The following is a 16177-nucleotide window of genomic DNA, read 5'->3' on the forward strand; positions in this document are numbered from 1 at the left end:
CTCTTGGGCTTCTCATCGGAAATGCTTCCGAATATGAATCAGCCTCGCCCTTTATTTTTAATAGTTTTTAACACCAAAATACTCCGAAAACACACAGCAGGCTCGTGGCCCGCCTTCGAATAACCTCGCCTCTGGGAAGAACCTTTCCTTTTTTTTTTTTAACATTCCGTCACTTTGGCCGGCGGAGGGAGATGAGAGTGAATTGTTGTGGCTGCCCCCTCCCCCTTCCTCCCCTTCATCCTCATACCACCTCATGCACCTCCCCTACCCGTTTCCCACTGCCCGCTCCCAAGGTTCTTCTCGTAGCCCGCGCGCTATACGAGATACAACCCTTCCTGCTCACGCCGTCACGAGCACGTATTGGAAGCGCTGGCGTCGGCGATCACTATATAAACACAGGCGACCGATCACACTGGACCAACACAACCGACAGTTGACAAGAGGCAAGCACACCATTCTGTTCAAACCTCACGAGAAGGCTCGTGACCATCAGACAACAGCTCTTCCAGCACAGATAGAGAGGAGTGCTTTACTGAAGACAGAACAGCGCAGAGAAGCGGTCGACCCATGGCTTCCTTGAGGAAAATCTTCTGGGCCTTAGCGTTCGCTGTGGCAGTCCTGTTGACTGTCGGGTCGGCGAGTCCGATCTTCGACATCTTCGGTCTGAATTACCCTCAGCAGAGACCAAGCAGGCCATCGTCCGGTGGTAACCAGAGAACCGGCAGGGAAAGGTGGAAGAGGATCTGCAGGGCTCACAACGCTGATCCCTACGCTTTCCCCGGGAGGGCGCCGTACCCCTCTGCTCCGCTGTGCCCTTACTGATGGAGCGGACGGATTCAACGCCCAAGAAAGTGCTTCTGCAACTTGAATGTGAGTGTGACATGACGTCGTTTTCGTGATATTGTTTGTCGACGTAAGCTTCTCTGTGATTGGGAGGTGGAATTCATGGCTTTTCGTAAAGTTCTCCGGGATGTTATCGGATGATGGGGATGATTTAGCAGTGTTAGATCTCCTAAAGTGCTCTTGAGAAAGAAAGAATGTTTTGTTTGCTGAGTGTGGAAGTGAATTTACCCTCCTTTTGTACATGGAGACTGTCAAGTACCTGTTATTATAATGGAGGGTGAAGTTATATGTAAATCTCCGAAGGAGCATTATCAAACTTATTTAGTTCATCCATGTAATCACACGTGTGTTCATTTTCCATTGTGTCTCATGTAAATACTGAGAATATATCACTATTTATGTAAATAAATTAGTAAAAGAAAGGCAATGTTTTTATTCAATATGATTCCTTTAAGTTTTTCTTTGTAAGTAATCCCTACCAATCATGTTTTTCACAGTTGATTTCAATACTTATTATTTTCTGTGAAAACCTAATAATATCACTCGTTTAAGATAATTTCGATCATTACTTCAGGATGAAGCACCATTTATCTGGGTGATAAATTAACCTAGCTCCTTAATTGGCCGAAATACTGATGTAAGTCGCTTGGAAACATTTGCATAGAAAACCGGTTGATCAATGCTTGTCTCTAAAAACCATAGCAAATCACACAGAAGGTAGATTAGTGGTGTCTAGAGAATGAGATTCTGGATCGATAAGTCGGTGGAAGAAACAACTTGATCGTGCCACAGGCTATACTGGGCTGAAACTTTTTTCAGACTTCAGACATTTAAAACCGTGTCTATGAATAAATTGGACTCCCATTTATCATGAAAGATACAATCAAAGAAAAAACCAGGGCATTATGTTTTCCATCCATTTGGATGACCGTAACCTCATTCCCATTATCTAGTTCAATTTGACGTCAAACCTAGCTTGGTGGATCGTTGTTTCGGTCGTTGAGCTATTTTCCGATCCTGAGGGAAAGAACACAGATTTTATTTCGCTAAAAGAGATGATGTTTTGTATTGCTCAAAACTTATTCAATCGGTTTTATCATATTTTTAGAGAGAATCGAATATTCATTCCATTTTTATTGCAGAGGGAGCAAAAAATATTTTGATGAAAGTTTTACTTATTCTAAATATTACGATGCAATAGTCTTCGCCTTTTCCAGCTCATTCATCCATCTTTTCATTTCTTTGTGTAATTCTGTGATATTTTGATGGTGGCCTCGCAAGGATGGAATCTATTTTAATGCCCTTGTAACGCTATTACCTAATATTCAAATACCTTTGGCACAGCTGTCAATTTCAGAGGATTAAACAAATATTGACAACTACCTTGCATTTTAGCGCAAGTATTTTTAAACGGGAGAAATGTATAAAAAATGCGATTATAAAGGGATTGTCCGAGTGGATTGTATAATACGCAGAATGCGATTCAGTTGAAGTGTTGTTGAAATAGGCTTGTCAATCTTCAGGAATTTCATGAAATGGGTCCTTGATTAGAATTACTGAAGAAATAATCATCAAATAACGCTCACCAGGGTGAAATCATAGACGTTGATGACTGAGAAATGAAATTAAACACTTTATTTCATTTCGATTAGTCAATGTCTCTTATTGCTTGCAGAAGACATGAGTTTTCGATTCAGCATTGATGACTCCTTGAAAATACGCCGAGTACAATCACCAATCTGATGGAGTTGCTCAGCTGGTAAAAGCACCCATCGCAAATTTTGGATATCAGGAGTCGAGTTAAGGCCAAAACGAATAATTGCACCTATCCTAAAAGGCTGAGATTTTTTTTTGTTCAATTATTCATCTAGACTTTTTGCATTCATAAGGTAAATTTAAATAAGGATAATAGCTAAAGTTTCACTTTTCAGAGTACTCCCGGATTAATTGCATATGGTTCGCCGTTGGCTGGTCCTCTATAGCTAATCGTCTTACAGGTCCTTCTATCTATCGTAACCGGTCTTTGACCTTGTGGTTTCCCTTTTATAATTTTCTTTATCATTGTCTCTTAACTTCTTCTTTGGACGTGGTCTATCCACCCTAATTTCCTGCTTCTGAAGATCAAACCCTAAGAAGTTCAATCTAAATCGGTGATTTATGAAAAGTTTTTAATGTCACCAAGTAAATATCCTTAAGTTTGAATTCTTTTAGATGACCCTGGTAACAGCCAAAAATAGAGGTTTTCAACGATACGTCTGCCTTGCAAGGATTATATAATGCAGGTGATGCATTGTTTATAAAATTACTTTCAATAGGCCGTAAATGATCAAAAAGTACTTTTTTATCCTCATGTGTCCTTTGGAAACCTAGATAGTTTTAAGCCTCTCCAACGAAGCGCCTCCACATTCTATATTCGCCAGCCATATCCAGCTGGGCTCTCATATTCCTCATATCCTTCAATACTTCTTCGCCTCAGCGCATTCTCGGCCTTCCTACCGGTCTTTTACCTTGTGGTTTCCCTTTTATAATTTTCTTTATCATTCTATCTTAACTTCTTCTTTGGACGTGGCCTATCCACCCTAATTTCCTGCTTCTGATGATTCCCACAATATATAGTTCTTTATTAAATTCTTAATATATTCCCTTTATAATGTAACTGAAACGATACTTGTCTTTCATTTGTAACTATGACGACTGCCTCTCTTGAAAACCCCATTTTTTCAACGCTACATTTAAGTACACATAAGTAAATATGTGGTGGTACTGTAGCCAGTGGTAGCAGTGAGCATCGACCTTATGGTCCTGGGTTCGAATCCTGGGTTAAGACTTAACTCTGTCTGAAGCAAAACTCCTCGGAAGGCAAGGTGTTCCAAGGAAAAGGAACTGCCCCCACCATCCTCTGAACGTGTAATTTACACTCACCCGTGGCTTTATCTGGGATGAGCTCTGCCTTTACCTACCCAAACCAACATTCGGGTGGAATAGCCAACAATAATTGAGTAATAGGAGTGAATAATGGATTATGATAACTGTGTTATGCTATCAATATCTGAGTATCAACTTATCTATGCTCATAAAGGCCTTCATGTGCTTATTATATATATGTGGGTAAATTTATCCTGTATATATCCTCAATTATATGCCGTGGTACTTGGCATCACGGATGGGGGATTCTTCCATTTCGTTCTCACTCCTCAAATGAAGTCTGCAATGAGAAAAGTACCTTGTTTATAAATAATACAAAAAATGTTCAGGGAGTTACGATAACTTCGAACCTATCGCGGGGAACACATATAAGAAATATCTGTGGCAGATCCCTGAAGAAGCTAGGATTCGTTAAGAATACTGTGGGAAGATTTTCGGATGAGGAAGTAAAAGAGAGGTGTTATTTCGCACTCGTATCGCCACACCTTGATTATGCAGCGAGCATAGGGGATCCGGTACCGAAAGACTTAATCCGCGAACTTAATAAAATACAAGGGAAAGCTGCGCGATTCGTCCAAAACTGCTACAAACCTACAGAAAGCATTACACATATGTTACAAGGAATTAGGCTGGGAGCACTACAGACTCGAAAGTTACGCGCTAGGATTGGATTGCTTGAACAATTGAGAATGGATATCGTTAAGAGCGACAAGGAGAACATAATATTAGAGCCCCACTATATTTCCAGGTCCGGTAGAAGCGATAAATTAGGAGAGATATTTTTCCAAACGGACAGTAAATTCCTTTCTCCCCCGAACCATAAAGGACTTTAATAAATGCCAGTCGTAATTTCGTCAGAGCATTTCCTTTCTTGTGTGCAAATGGCTGGTGTCCTAACACCTTCTATCACACGCTTTATAGGCAGCTTGCGGGGTAGTATGTAGATGCAGATGAATATATGTCTTTAATGTGTCGTCAAGATGAGTTTTTTCTTTAAGTTATTTATCCTTCTGCAAGGCTACAATAAATCCTCCAGACTTCAATTTCCCTTCAAAGTTAAAGGAAAATATGGAAAGGTCAATAAAATACAAAGGAAAGCTGCGCGATTCGTCCAAAACTGCTACAATCCTTAAGAAAATATTACACATATGTTAAACGAATTAGGCTGGGAGCCGCTCCGCTGGAACGAACTCGAAGGCTGCGCGCTGGGTTTAGATTGCATGAGCAATTGAAAATAGACATCTGTCCGAGAGACACGGAGAACATAATATTGTACCCCCACTACACATATATTCAGGTCCGACAAGAACGATGAATGAAGAGATATTTTTCCGAACCGATAGCCATGAGAATTCGTTTTTCTCCCGAACAATAAAGGATATATATATGCTAGGCGTAATATTGTTAGAGCATTTGCTTTTTATTTTTTAACGGCTGATGTCCTAATACCACCGCACGCCTGTTGAGGTGGCTTGCGGGGAAGTATGTTTATGTGGACGTAAACATTGATCTGACCGTACTTGGATAGGAAGGGGAAAGTCTCCAGCTACTGCACTGTTAGATACGTGGAAAAGAACTGCTTATCGGATAGCCACTGTCAACGGGAAATACTCGCGAGAGATAACGCCACCCCCACACCCCCTGCACTACCATTTGTGTCACTTTCATTATTGTGTCATGCTTTAAAATCCTTAGCTACGACCTTAAATTGGATGTTAATGTTCCAAATGATAGAATTGGCTCGAAAAAACATTAAATTGGCTTGAAATTGATATCCAGGTCCTAACGCTCAGTAGTCACATGATTTTTTTTTCAGTCCAAATTTTATCCTTCCTTGTGACTTTTCACTAAATGCCTCCGTTTCTGAATTTCATATTTTGAACTTGCGCTCGTAGTTGCATAGAACAATTTTTAATTATCAATGCAATAAAAGTCATTAAGTGAGGAAAAGCATCTTTTAAATCTGTGGCTCGAATATTGGACACTAGAGAAAGTAAACATAGTCGTCACGTTGTAGCAAATCCGCCGATAAATAAAGCATAGCCATTAACCTGAGCACAGAACAGTTATCCTGAATTCAAATTCTTCTGGTAAGTGTTTCTACACAAAATCACATAGGTACAACTGTTGATTTCTCAGTGTGAGATTATCTCGCCGAGGAATTCACACAAGAGACTCGAATATGAAAACATCCTATTGTTTAGGGTAATTTATTCACTGATCGTATTATCTGCGAAATATTTATTCTCAGCACGAATAAGCATGAATGATTTTTTATTTGTTATTTACTGTCAAATAACTTCATTTATTTTAGGTAATTTAATATCACGGAATTCAAAAGAGACTTCCCTAACATGGATACTCTGAGATGCTCCTAGAAGATAATTTATCAAATTCAAACGGAATTATTCTTCTTAAGGTGCAATAAAAAATTACCACTTTAGGGTCATTTTATTTTACCATCCGGTTCCATTTTGCCCAACCTAAAGTAATTTAATATCAGATAATTGTTATCACGCATTGTAAAATTATTGAAGCTGCTTGCAAGATACAGTTTAGACACATGTAGAATAGGGTAGTTTCCTTCATCAAAGAAAACGAAATGCATTGATTGTGATTCGTTACCCACCATTAGTGTATTCATAATATACAAATTATTTGGTTTTAGAAATACCGGTTTATACGAATGGCATTGGTCAATTTTTATCCTCATTTGAAAAAGACCAGATTGGCGCCCATGCAATGCCACTCCACGTGGCGTCGCAGGGACCTAGTTTCTATACGAGTAGACAGGAGTTTTACATCGTCTGAGATTACCAATGCATGCATGAGGCACAGAGCTCAGGGAAACATGTCTTAAGCCGTGTCCCAATTGGCCATTTGGCTATGCCAATTCCAGGATTTAGCCATGACGCCATCTTGGAAGGATGTCCCAACTCGTTAGCCAGCATAAGGGAGGGAATTTAGGCAGCTAACGCGGCCGCCAGATTTAGGCATCGAGGAGTGCATCCTTCGCCCCACTTTTCCCATGATTCAAAGCGTGCAAAGCGTCTTCAGGAGAAAGGGCATCATGGCTGTCAACAAGGGATAGTACTTGTTTGCAAGTAGTGTTGATATTTTGAGACATGTTCGAATAATTATTAATTTTTATTTTGTTTATAATAATGAAATTGCGCTAATGGAAGTGTAAGAATTACGGAGAAATTAGTTAAAGAGAAGGCGGCGTTAATTTTAATGCTAATTAATGTTTATATGCTTCTTGTGTATGTATATGTTATTTTATAACTTTTTATACCGATCACATGTTATCTTTTGATACCGTTTACTTTTCTAACGTGTTAAATAATGCTTATTGATGTTTATATGCTTCTAATATATTCTTAATTATGTAACACTATGTCTAAATTCTTATTTAACACTTTTTGTACATTAGGTTAACACCCGTAAGAATAAACAATTATTATTATATGTTATTGGACAAAGTCCCGAAATTGGAATCGGAATAAGTAACAAAAATTAAAATGTATGGTGATTAAAAGATGATACCGAAACCTGATTTATGTACGTAAACCATACTTTAAATACATTTTGAAAATAAATCCCAAATCAGACGGTAACCGTTTGAATAGACTAAATAGACCTGTTCTAATAATACAAAACTAAAAATTAAATTGCTAAAATATAAGGAATTCAAAAAAGTACTTGGTTGAGAGACGATTTAAATATTACAAACCAATTAAAAGGGATATACGTTAACATTTCGCCACAAACTTAGCTAAAACCTCTTTAACAAAACCATACGGAACTAAAAATACGAATTTGAAAGTATACCCCTACTTTACTATTACAAAAAGGTTGTCTAAGATACTAAAATTATGATTAAATACTCTTCTCCGACATCTAATACTCAAAATCACATTTTAACAATTTAGGGTGGGTTTTGTTCATCATTTGTTCAAATCATTCCGATTATCTCTTGTTTTGCATTGGCCTAGTGCCCAGTAGATGGCAGCACCTCCGTAAGGATGTCCCAATTCATGCTCCCTTGTGGTTGGCTGCCCAGAATCTGGCTGGCTAAATACATGATGCCTAATGGCTAACGAGTTGGGACACGGCTTTAATAATCACTTATTAAAACTGGCTAAGGTAGGAAAGTTTCCTTCGTTTGATAAGGTATTAATAATCCTTATTTAAGCCAAGCACTACGAGCTAGCAGGGTACTCCGCTACCTGTTAGCATCCTGCGTTGTATCAGCGCTTAAAGCCTCGCCCCAACGTCACCTCACTTGCGGCAGCAGGAACCAGAACGACGTCACACGGAGTTTTCCCGGCATTCATACTTACCCGTCGCATTTTCGCGCGCTTGAAGATGTTCACTTTTCATTTAATCGCGAAAAATAGATATCATCATTTAAAAATCTAAAAGCGTGAAATGCGTACTCCAGGATTAATAATATTTCGATTTAGGCAATAAAAAAATAAAAGGAGACCACCCTAACTTTCTAATACCCGTTCTCCTTAATGGCTCCTTCTGGTGACCTCTAACTTTGCGGAACACTTTCAATTACCTTCATCGCATCCATGTGACGTCTGGTACCAGCTCTAGTCTCGGAAAAAGTCTGACCACGGGGTTTTGTGGTAGTGTCACTGTAAAATAAGGTACAAGCGGAATGCAGACAAGGGCGGTATAGAATTTTCATGTCGTTAGAAAAAAAATCGAGTCGATGTTTTAAATATCAATGCACACTTCATTGTGAATCAATTAATCCCTTCGATGCGCGAGAACGATCGAGTCCTAGTCTATTGGATATGTCTCACGTCAACTAGAAGGCCTCACGAGATGTCCGCAAAACATGTGGGAATTTATACACCTTGTTGAGTCGGTAGAATACGTGCACGCGATAGGTAGTGGTGGCTGAGAGGGTAGGAGAGGTGGGGGAGTTTCAGTGCTGGCATCCTTAGGCAAACGATGACCTTGTAGGGGTGGGTGGATTCGTGAAATCCAATGGCCAATGGTGGCAGCAATAATCAGGCGGAGAGGTGATCCGATCTAAACGGCCATGTGTATCACGGGCTGATGTTACGGGCTGTTTTTTAATGAAACTTAGCTGTGGGATTGATTATTAATGAAGTCGCTTATAAAATCCTTTGGTGTTGGCCAACAACCTTATACTAATGGTACTGTAGTTCAGTAACGATTAGAGTTCAGTAACCAACTAAAAAAATAATTGCATGCGCTATGAGTTAAAGCTGCTATGTTTATGTCTGCTTTATGTCTGCTAGAGTATCCCCACCCATCCTTCCCTACCCTTCCGCATGACATAACGATCTAAGCTATCAGTCGTCTCCTGCGAATACTTACTCTGGATGCCTCAGTGACTGAAAATCAGCAAAGATCTCTAAACTCAAGCAAATTCAGCGATCTCTCGTAATTTAAGATACTAAAACCTGTTTCAAACAATCAGCAATACCTAATAGTCTGACTGATTACGTCTATAACTGTTCATGAGTCAGAGGTGACTTTACAGACACCTATTATTTCATTTATGTTTTACTCTACATACGAGAAATGAAGTCTGTATACGCCAGTATAAGACACCGAGGGTAGTCTGATCTCCCCCATGTTCAAGCCTACCACCGCCTGAGGTTCGGAAAGAACGTGCTGGGCATAAATGTTTTGAGCAATTAACGACAAATGACTTTCAGGGCAACACGCAGGGTATCACTTTGTACCTGGTCTATATTTTCAGGCCAGATATCCTAAAACCTATAGCCACTCGCCCTATAAGTTGGCTTGCAGGGCAGTATGTGGGTGCAGAAGTATTGTGGAGAATCAGGTCGTCGGAAATGTTCCGGTATTCTGCAGACAAACCAACGCTGACTTTTCAGTCTCCAGATGAGCAGACTGCTGCTGATTCACTGCATATTTTGCCGCAAGAGGGGACTGATGCTAACAACCTAGACATTGCGAATGGTCAGCAGTGCAGAAAAAATCAATTGAAATTCATGTTTGTATGAGATAATTCTTACCTTGAAAAATTCTTCTTGCATGTCACTGCAGGGCCTTATGTGATTGCGTACATTTTGATGAAGCATAAAATATTTTTTTTGAGAGAGGTGGGGTTTTACTGAGATTTTTTTTAATTTCCCGTATAATTTCAGTAAAAAATTAGGTTTTTTCCAATACCAAAGTATAGAGGAGAACTCATCTTAATTTAGTTTTATTAGATATGAGTGAGAAAATAAAGTGTGGAGCACAGAGAGAATGTATTGCTAACCGTCACAGAACTTTAAAGTGGACGGTGGAGTGAATAAGCGGATGCCTGGTAATCGCGAGAAAGGAATCAAGGAAGTAGGAGAAATGGGATGGGAAAGGTCAGGGACTTGTTTTTATTTGTAAGACCATTGAGGGGGCGAACTAAAAATAAAAGTTAGAGATTAGGTACCAATAATCATTTACGGGTAAATGACTTCTAGACTTTTCACCAATCCCTTCATCACCTCAGGTTATGAATAGATGTCCTATTACGTAAATTGAGACACGCATTTCAATTATAAACTTGGCCTATGGTAGAGAACATTTGGTGAAAATAACTATGTTAAAGAGTTGTACTTGAGAAATTTGGCACGAATTCTTGGGATTTACCGCGCCATGCACTTGTTTACTGATTATGTATTTGCCTATTTCAATTATTTTCAATTCAAAGTTATCTAAGGTGATTAATTAATAAGATTAATATAATGTTGAATTCCTTTTTTGAGGTTATTACCTATCTGATTTTCTAATACGTTCAACTTTAGAACGTTATGCTTCTACCAACTCAGCCATTAAACACAAACGATAAAATTAAAGTTAGATTTCAGTGTATGACATTTGTGGGTATTTATGAACTACGTGTGATGCGAAATCCATGATCTATTTATGGCAGAGTTTTTGCTTTGCCATTTGAGAGTTTTTAACGTAATCTAAATACTTCGTATAATTTCACTGTCACTGTTAAAACATCTTTTAGAAAATTGGACTATAGTAAACTTTAATACTTCCTATAATTTCACTGTCACTGAGTAAACTTCTCTCGGGTTTCCCACCGGGTTAAAGGTTTCATAATGGCCGACGTTTCGAGCTCCGACTCGGCGCTCATCATCAGGGCTACTGGATACTGATGATGAGCGCCGAGTCGGAGCTCGAAACGTCGGCCATTATGAAGCCTTTAACCCGGCGGGAAACCCGAGAGAAGTTCACTCACATCATTCGCCGGGAAAGCATCAAATCTTTCTTCACTGTCACTGTTAAAACAACTTTTAGAAAATTGGACTATAGTAAAATTTTCGGATAATACGAGGTCTATTCAATTTTTTATGCAATAAAATCTACTATTTGAAATTTTCGCAGTAATGACATAGCTTTTCAAGCGCATGTAAATTTGTAGAGGCAGGACTTTTTCGCTATAAACAGTAGGTCTTCGAAATATAACTTTGGTGTATATAATTTGTGCCACAACATTTTTTACCAGTGTATAAGTAGGAATACGTAAGTACAACATATTTTAACCGATTCGTAGCACTTGCGAGTGAGCCAATCCATCATACCATAAAATATTCACCGAGATGATATTTTACTCCTTCCGAGGAATGTAATTACGACTTCAATATGTTGACGATACCACGGAATCAACTTACCCGTCATATTTAATGGATGCAATGAGAGCCTGTAAACCGTTGATACAAAAAAATTAGCATTCATTAAATTTAATACCATACCATCTCATGGGTTTGAAACGCGAAAAAATCAAATTGGCTGCATATTCCAAATTAATAAAAAAATAAATGGCTCATTACTTAGCTTACAATATTTAAAATATGGACAAGTGTTGTTGATGCAATGAAATATTAGCATTAAGAAAGAGGGATAGCAGTTTACAATTAAAACAAAAAGAATATTTTATAGAAAATAAACTATGATATGAAAATTTTAATCTCTTTTTCTTTGGGTTCCGCAATCATAATATACAAACTAACAGCTAATAATGCACTTTGATTCCGTCAAATAACTCGTAGAATTCATCACTATTCATCAATAATTACACATTCTTTTGGGTATATTACTACTAACATATTATTTCTCAACCGCCTATCAACGCAAGTTTTCTATTAAAATCACTGAGTAAGTATACTTTTTGGGAAGCTTACCTCACTATCACGTCACCCCTCGTTAAAGCATACATATAAACGTTCGATTTTAAATGTGTATTTCCGTCTGAATTCCATTTTGTTCTCATTTGAAATGGGCAGAAGCGGTCAATTGGTTTTATGCGGTCGTCGCACACGAGATACCAGAAGCGTGACGTTCGGGTGACTTGTGAACTCAAAGATTCCGCCTCATAATGTTTTCGCGAGAGGTCTTCTCCAGGAGAGAGGTAAAGTCGGCTTGGCCCGCGGTCTGAGGCATATAACATGGGTGAAGTCTGGCAGCCGACGAAGGTCATGTGTTGGATCAGGCCGACGTGTATGGACCCATAGCAATTCGATAAAGACGAGGAATAAAGCGGATTATTCAAATGCGCTCATCAATTATTTCGCCCGCTATATCATTCACTCAGTGCTTCAACGCGAATGTTGGTTTGGTTAGGTGCGGGTAGAGCTCCCCCTGGAATAGGCCACAGGCGTGTGAGCAACACATTCCGGGTAGGGGAGCCAGTTCCTTCCCCTGGTCCCCCTCGAAGATTTTCGCCACGAATATTACAATAGAGGATACTCAAGTCTTCCTCATTATATGTTGTCACCCACCGCGCTTTTAAATGGGTTTGAAGACAGGGCTGGTTTTACCGTAAGGCAAAATAGGCACGTGCCCAGGGGTGTAGCAGTCCAAGGGGCACCTTCAAGTGCGGCAGTTCATTCAGTTACATCAGTACGTAACGTTTTTATTTTTGAAGATACTCTTCTTTTTTGTTGTAAGAATTAAGGCTAGACATTATTTTTGGAAAGGGTATTCATAATTGTTTAGGTTGCATAAATGTTAAACTGTTTCATATAGTTTTACTCTTACCAGTTTTTCTTTGATTGAATTGTCTATGTTTTCCTTGCGTAAAAATTCAAGCATAAACTTATGCTGTCAGCCATGTATCTCTTTATTCCTTTTTTCCGAACCTTACCTCATGCGAATGGCTATGCCTTATCATAAAATCTTTTTTATCTTAAGTGATACATTAATATTTTACGAGCAACAAAAGGTATCCACTCTTTTCAAGTTCAAGAATAAAAGCTTCCTTTGTTGACAAACTTTGTTATTTCTTACACAAGCGACATTGCGCTTATTTAGCGTATTTTTGTGAGCATATATTAAGGTGCGAAGTTTTCTTTCGAAAGAAGTCTTTATATTGGGAAGTGTATAAAGGTAATCTGAAAATTAAAGGTGCAATCTTAATTTAAATATAAAGAGTAAGTTCTGTAAGAGACAGCGATAAATATTTACTAAGGGTAGAACAATCAAAGAGTATTAAATTAAGTTCCTCGATCATTGCGATTTCCCAGAGAAGATGTTTGTGGCTTGGGGCGCGGCGTTAATAATTTCACCCTTAAGGGCCAGTATTTTGTAGCTATGAAATAAGATTCTTACCATGACTGTCCGCGCACCACCTCTTTAGCACATTTCCAAGAGACAGAAATATTAATTTCACGTGAAATGCATACGTTGCGGATAAGAAGTAGAAATCACAAAATTATATTCCACTTAACCATTAATTGATGGATAAGTTCCATTATATTAAGAAGAATGCACGGGAAATTTGATCCTAATTGGACATTTAAGAACCATATTTTGGACGACTGTCGACTATATTCTGCAAGATTATGTCTCTCTCTTTTCTCTGTCCGTTACTGTCTTCACTTTTTCCTTTCATTATTTCCTTTTCTTAATGCCAAATGCATGACAGGCTATTTTGAGAATATACTTAACAAAAAATATGGTAAAGAAGTTTCAGTTCACTTAATACACTAGAAATTTTTCGGTTAATTAATCAATGTATATAGCCTATGTCTTTCATTCCGCAAATGAAGTACCAGCGATTAGAAAGGCTTATGTCGTCACATTCAGTCATATATTTTTTTGTTGGGAAATTAGTATAAAGCCACCTCAACCACATCCTTATACCATTAATGAGTTTTTTGAACTGTATGTAGACTTGCTGATGTTGACCACAATTATTGACTATTTAAACATGCATCTCCTTCAAAGCATGCTTCTGGTTTGAACATAATAAAAAGTGATGATAACTAAGACTAAGGGGATCGGGTTGGTGTGGTGGCTTCCCACCCGGCGGGCTCGAGTTCAAATCCCGGCAGTGGCAGAGAATTTTCAGAGACTGCCAGATCCCTGCTTGAATGTTGTGTGGAGGATATTTCAAGCGCAACTCTCCGTCCGTCGGATGGGGCGTTAAGCCGTGGTCCCCTTAGCGCCTTTCGTTAAGAGCAGGCTAATGCCGACGCCGGGTTTCTCTCCACCCTTCCTTCCATACTCTACCCTCATGGCGCAAATGACCTCAGCTGTCGGTCGCATCCTCCAAATACCATACCACACACTAACTAATGAGAACAACTCAAGAACCCTTATATAGAACAGAATTTGTTGCATCTCTTCCGGTCGGAGTTTTGCAGAATTGCTTTGATGGTTGATTTTGTTGACATGCCCATCATCCCTATTCCATATAGATTCACTGTCTAAATTCACGCACAAACGTTCAAAAATGGAACTTGCTCATCTGCGTACACTTGTAAAAACATAATGTGGCACCAAAACTCCACGACTATTATTGTGGAGACAAAAACCACAAATTTCAGTCATTTATTTCTCTCTCCAAGAGATTTCACTTTCAGCGTAAATAGCAGCAACGGAGGAAGTTGCGCGTTTTGAATTCCGGCTGCTAAAGATAAAAAAGTTACTCAACATGTTATCAATTCGCGCAGTATGGCGTTCCCATTTTGGAAGGGACGTTGGGGAAAGCGTATCATTCGAGCGCATTAGCGAAGAAATTGGACTGAAAGAGTTATTGACCTTAACCAAAAAAAGTTAGCGGTGGAAAATAAGAAGTAGACTCTGGTAGCATAGAGCAAAGTTTTGATTCGGTGGACCATGATTTATCACTCCACCTTCAACAGTGTCTGCCATATACTACCTTTACCATCTGGTTAAATCGAAATTGGAAGCTGTGACATGGTGGAAGGGCTCCATAAGAGCAATAAAGTGACTTTGTGACTTCCATAGTTCGTTAATACAGAACTACCGGTTTCAGCTGTCAAGCCATTTTAAGTACCTGGAAATGGCTTGACAGCCGAATATAAGCTTCGCGAGAAAGAGAATGCTTAGGTGTTTTATATACGATTAAAAGGAGTAGGCCTTATTGTGAATTGAAGAGGGAATCACTTCAATGGAGACGAGGCTGCCAGAGCGCTTCTTAAGTACTCCATGGAAACATTTCCACCGAAAAAAATGGTGTGAAAAGGAATTGCACTCTCATTTTCAAGTTTACTGATTTGATAATGAAAAATAATTTTGAAGTTATAGGATTATTGCATCTGCAAATATCTGCATTCTTTCAATGATATTTTCTGTCGTACATTGAAATTACTCTTTATTTTTTTCTGAATATGCGAACCTACTACTTGAAAATGGCTTGACAGCCGAAACCGGTAATCATGTATTAAATAAACTGTGAAATTCACACAGTATCTTTATATATATTCTTTAACATTTGCTTTCTTCTGTTCGAAATCGTAATGAAGTTATCCAAGACCTTTTAATTGGCATCGATAACGTACGGTTGCGCGAGTCGGGTAAGGAATTTCATTTTTCGGGACCATGGCTACAGAAATATTGGATTCCTCTGTGTTTCACATAACAATTAGGCAATAATTTCGTTTTATCTTTGGCTTTGTACATTTTCAGGTAAGCATGATATCTTTTTGTAGTCTATATTAAATCCTTAACATTTCCCAAGGTGGTATTTTGATTGAAATCATAATCCTCGAACCGGAATATGTAATGGAAATGAAATATTTTAATTTTAAGCAGGCTTACGTGAACAATGTCCTGCCGTTTTTATCAGTTTTCTTATTTTTCCGATCGAAAATGTTTAATTTTTAAACTGCATAGCCGCCCGGTTGGAAAATTGTTTAATTTGGCTATTCGTTGAACTCACATTAATATTATTTCAATTTTCAGTAACAATATTGTCATGCTTTTGCCCAATGATAGACTGTAATTTTTCAGTAATATGACTGTTTTTGTAACTGCGTGGGGTACTGTTTCCTCGCTTGGGTGTTTGTATTCTTTACTTTTTTTGCTCAATTGAGTTTTCCCAGCGGTGGAGTCTGTGTCTGCGTTGATGGAAACTTTGCTTCCAATTTCCTCTCTC

This window comes from Ischnura elegans, chromosome 2 (assembly GCF_921293095.1).
Source record: "Ischnura elegans chromosome 2, ioIscEleg1.1, whole genome shotgun sequence".
Classification (NCBI taxonomy): Eukaryota; Metazoa; Arthropoda; class Insecta; order Odonata; family Coenagrionidae; genus Ischnura; species Ischnura elegans.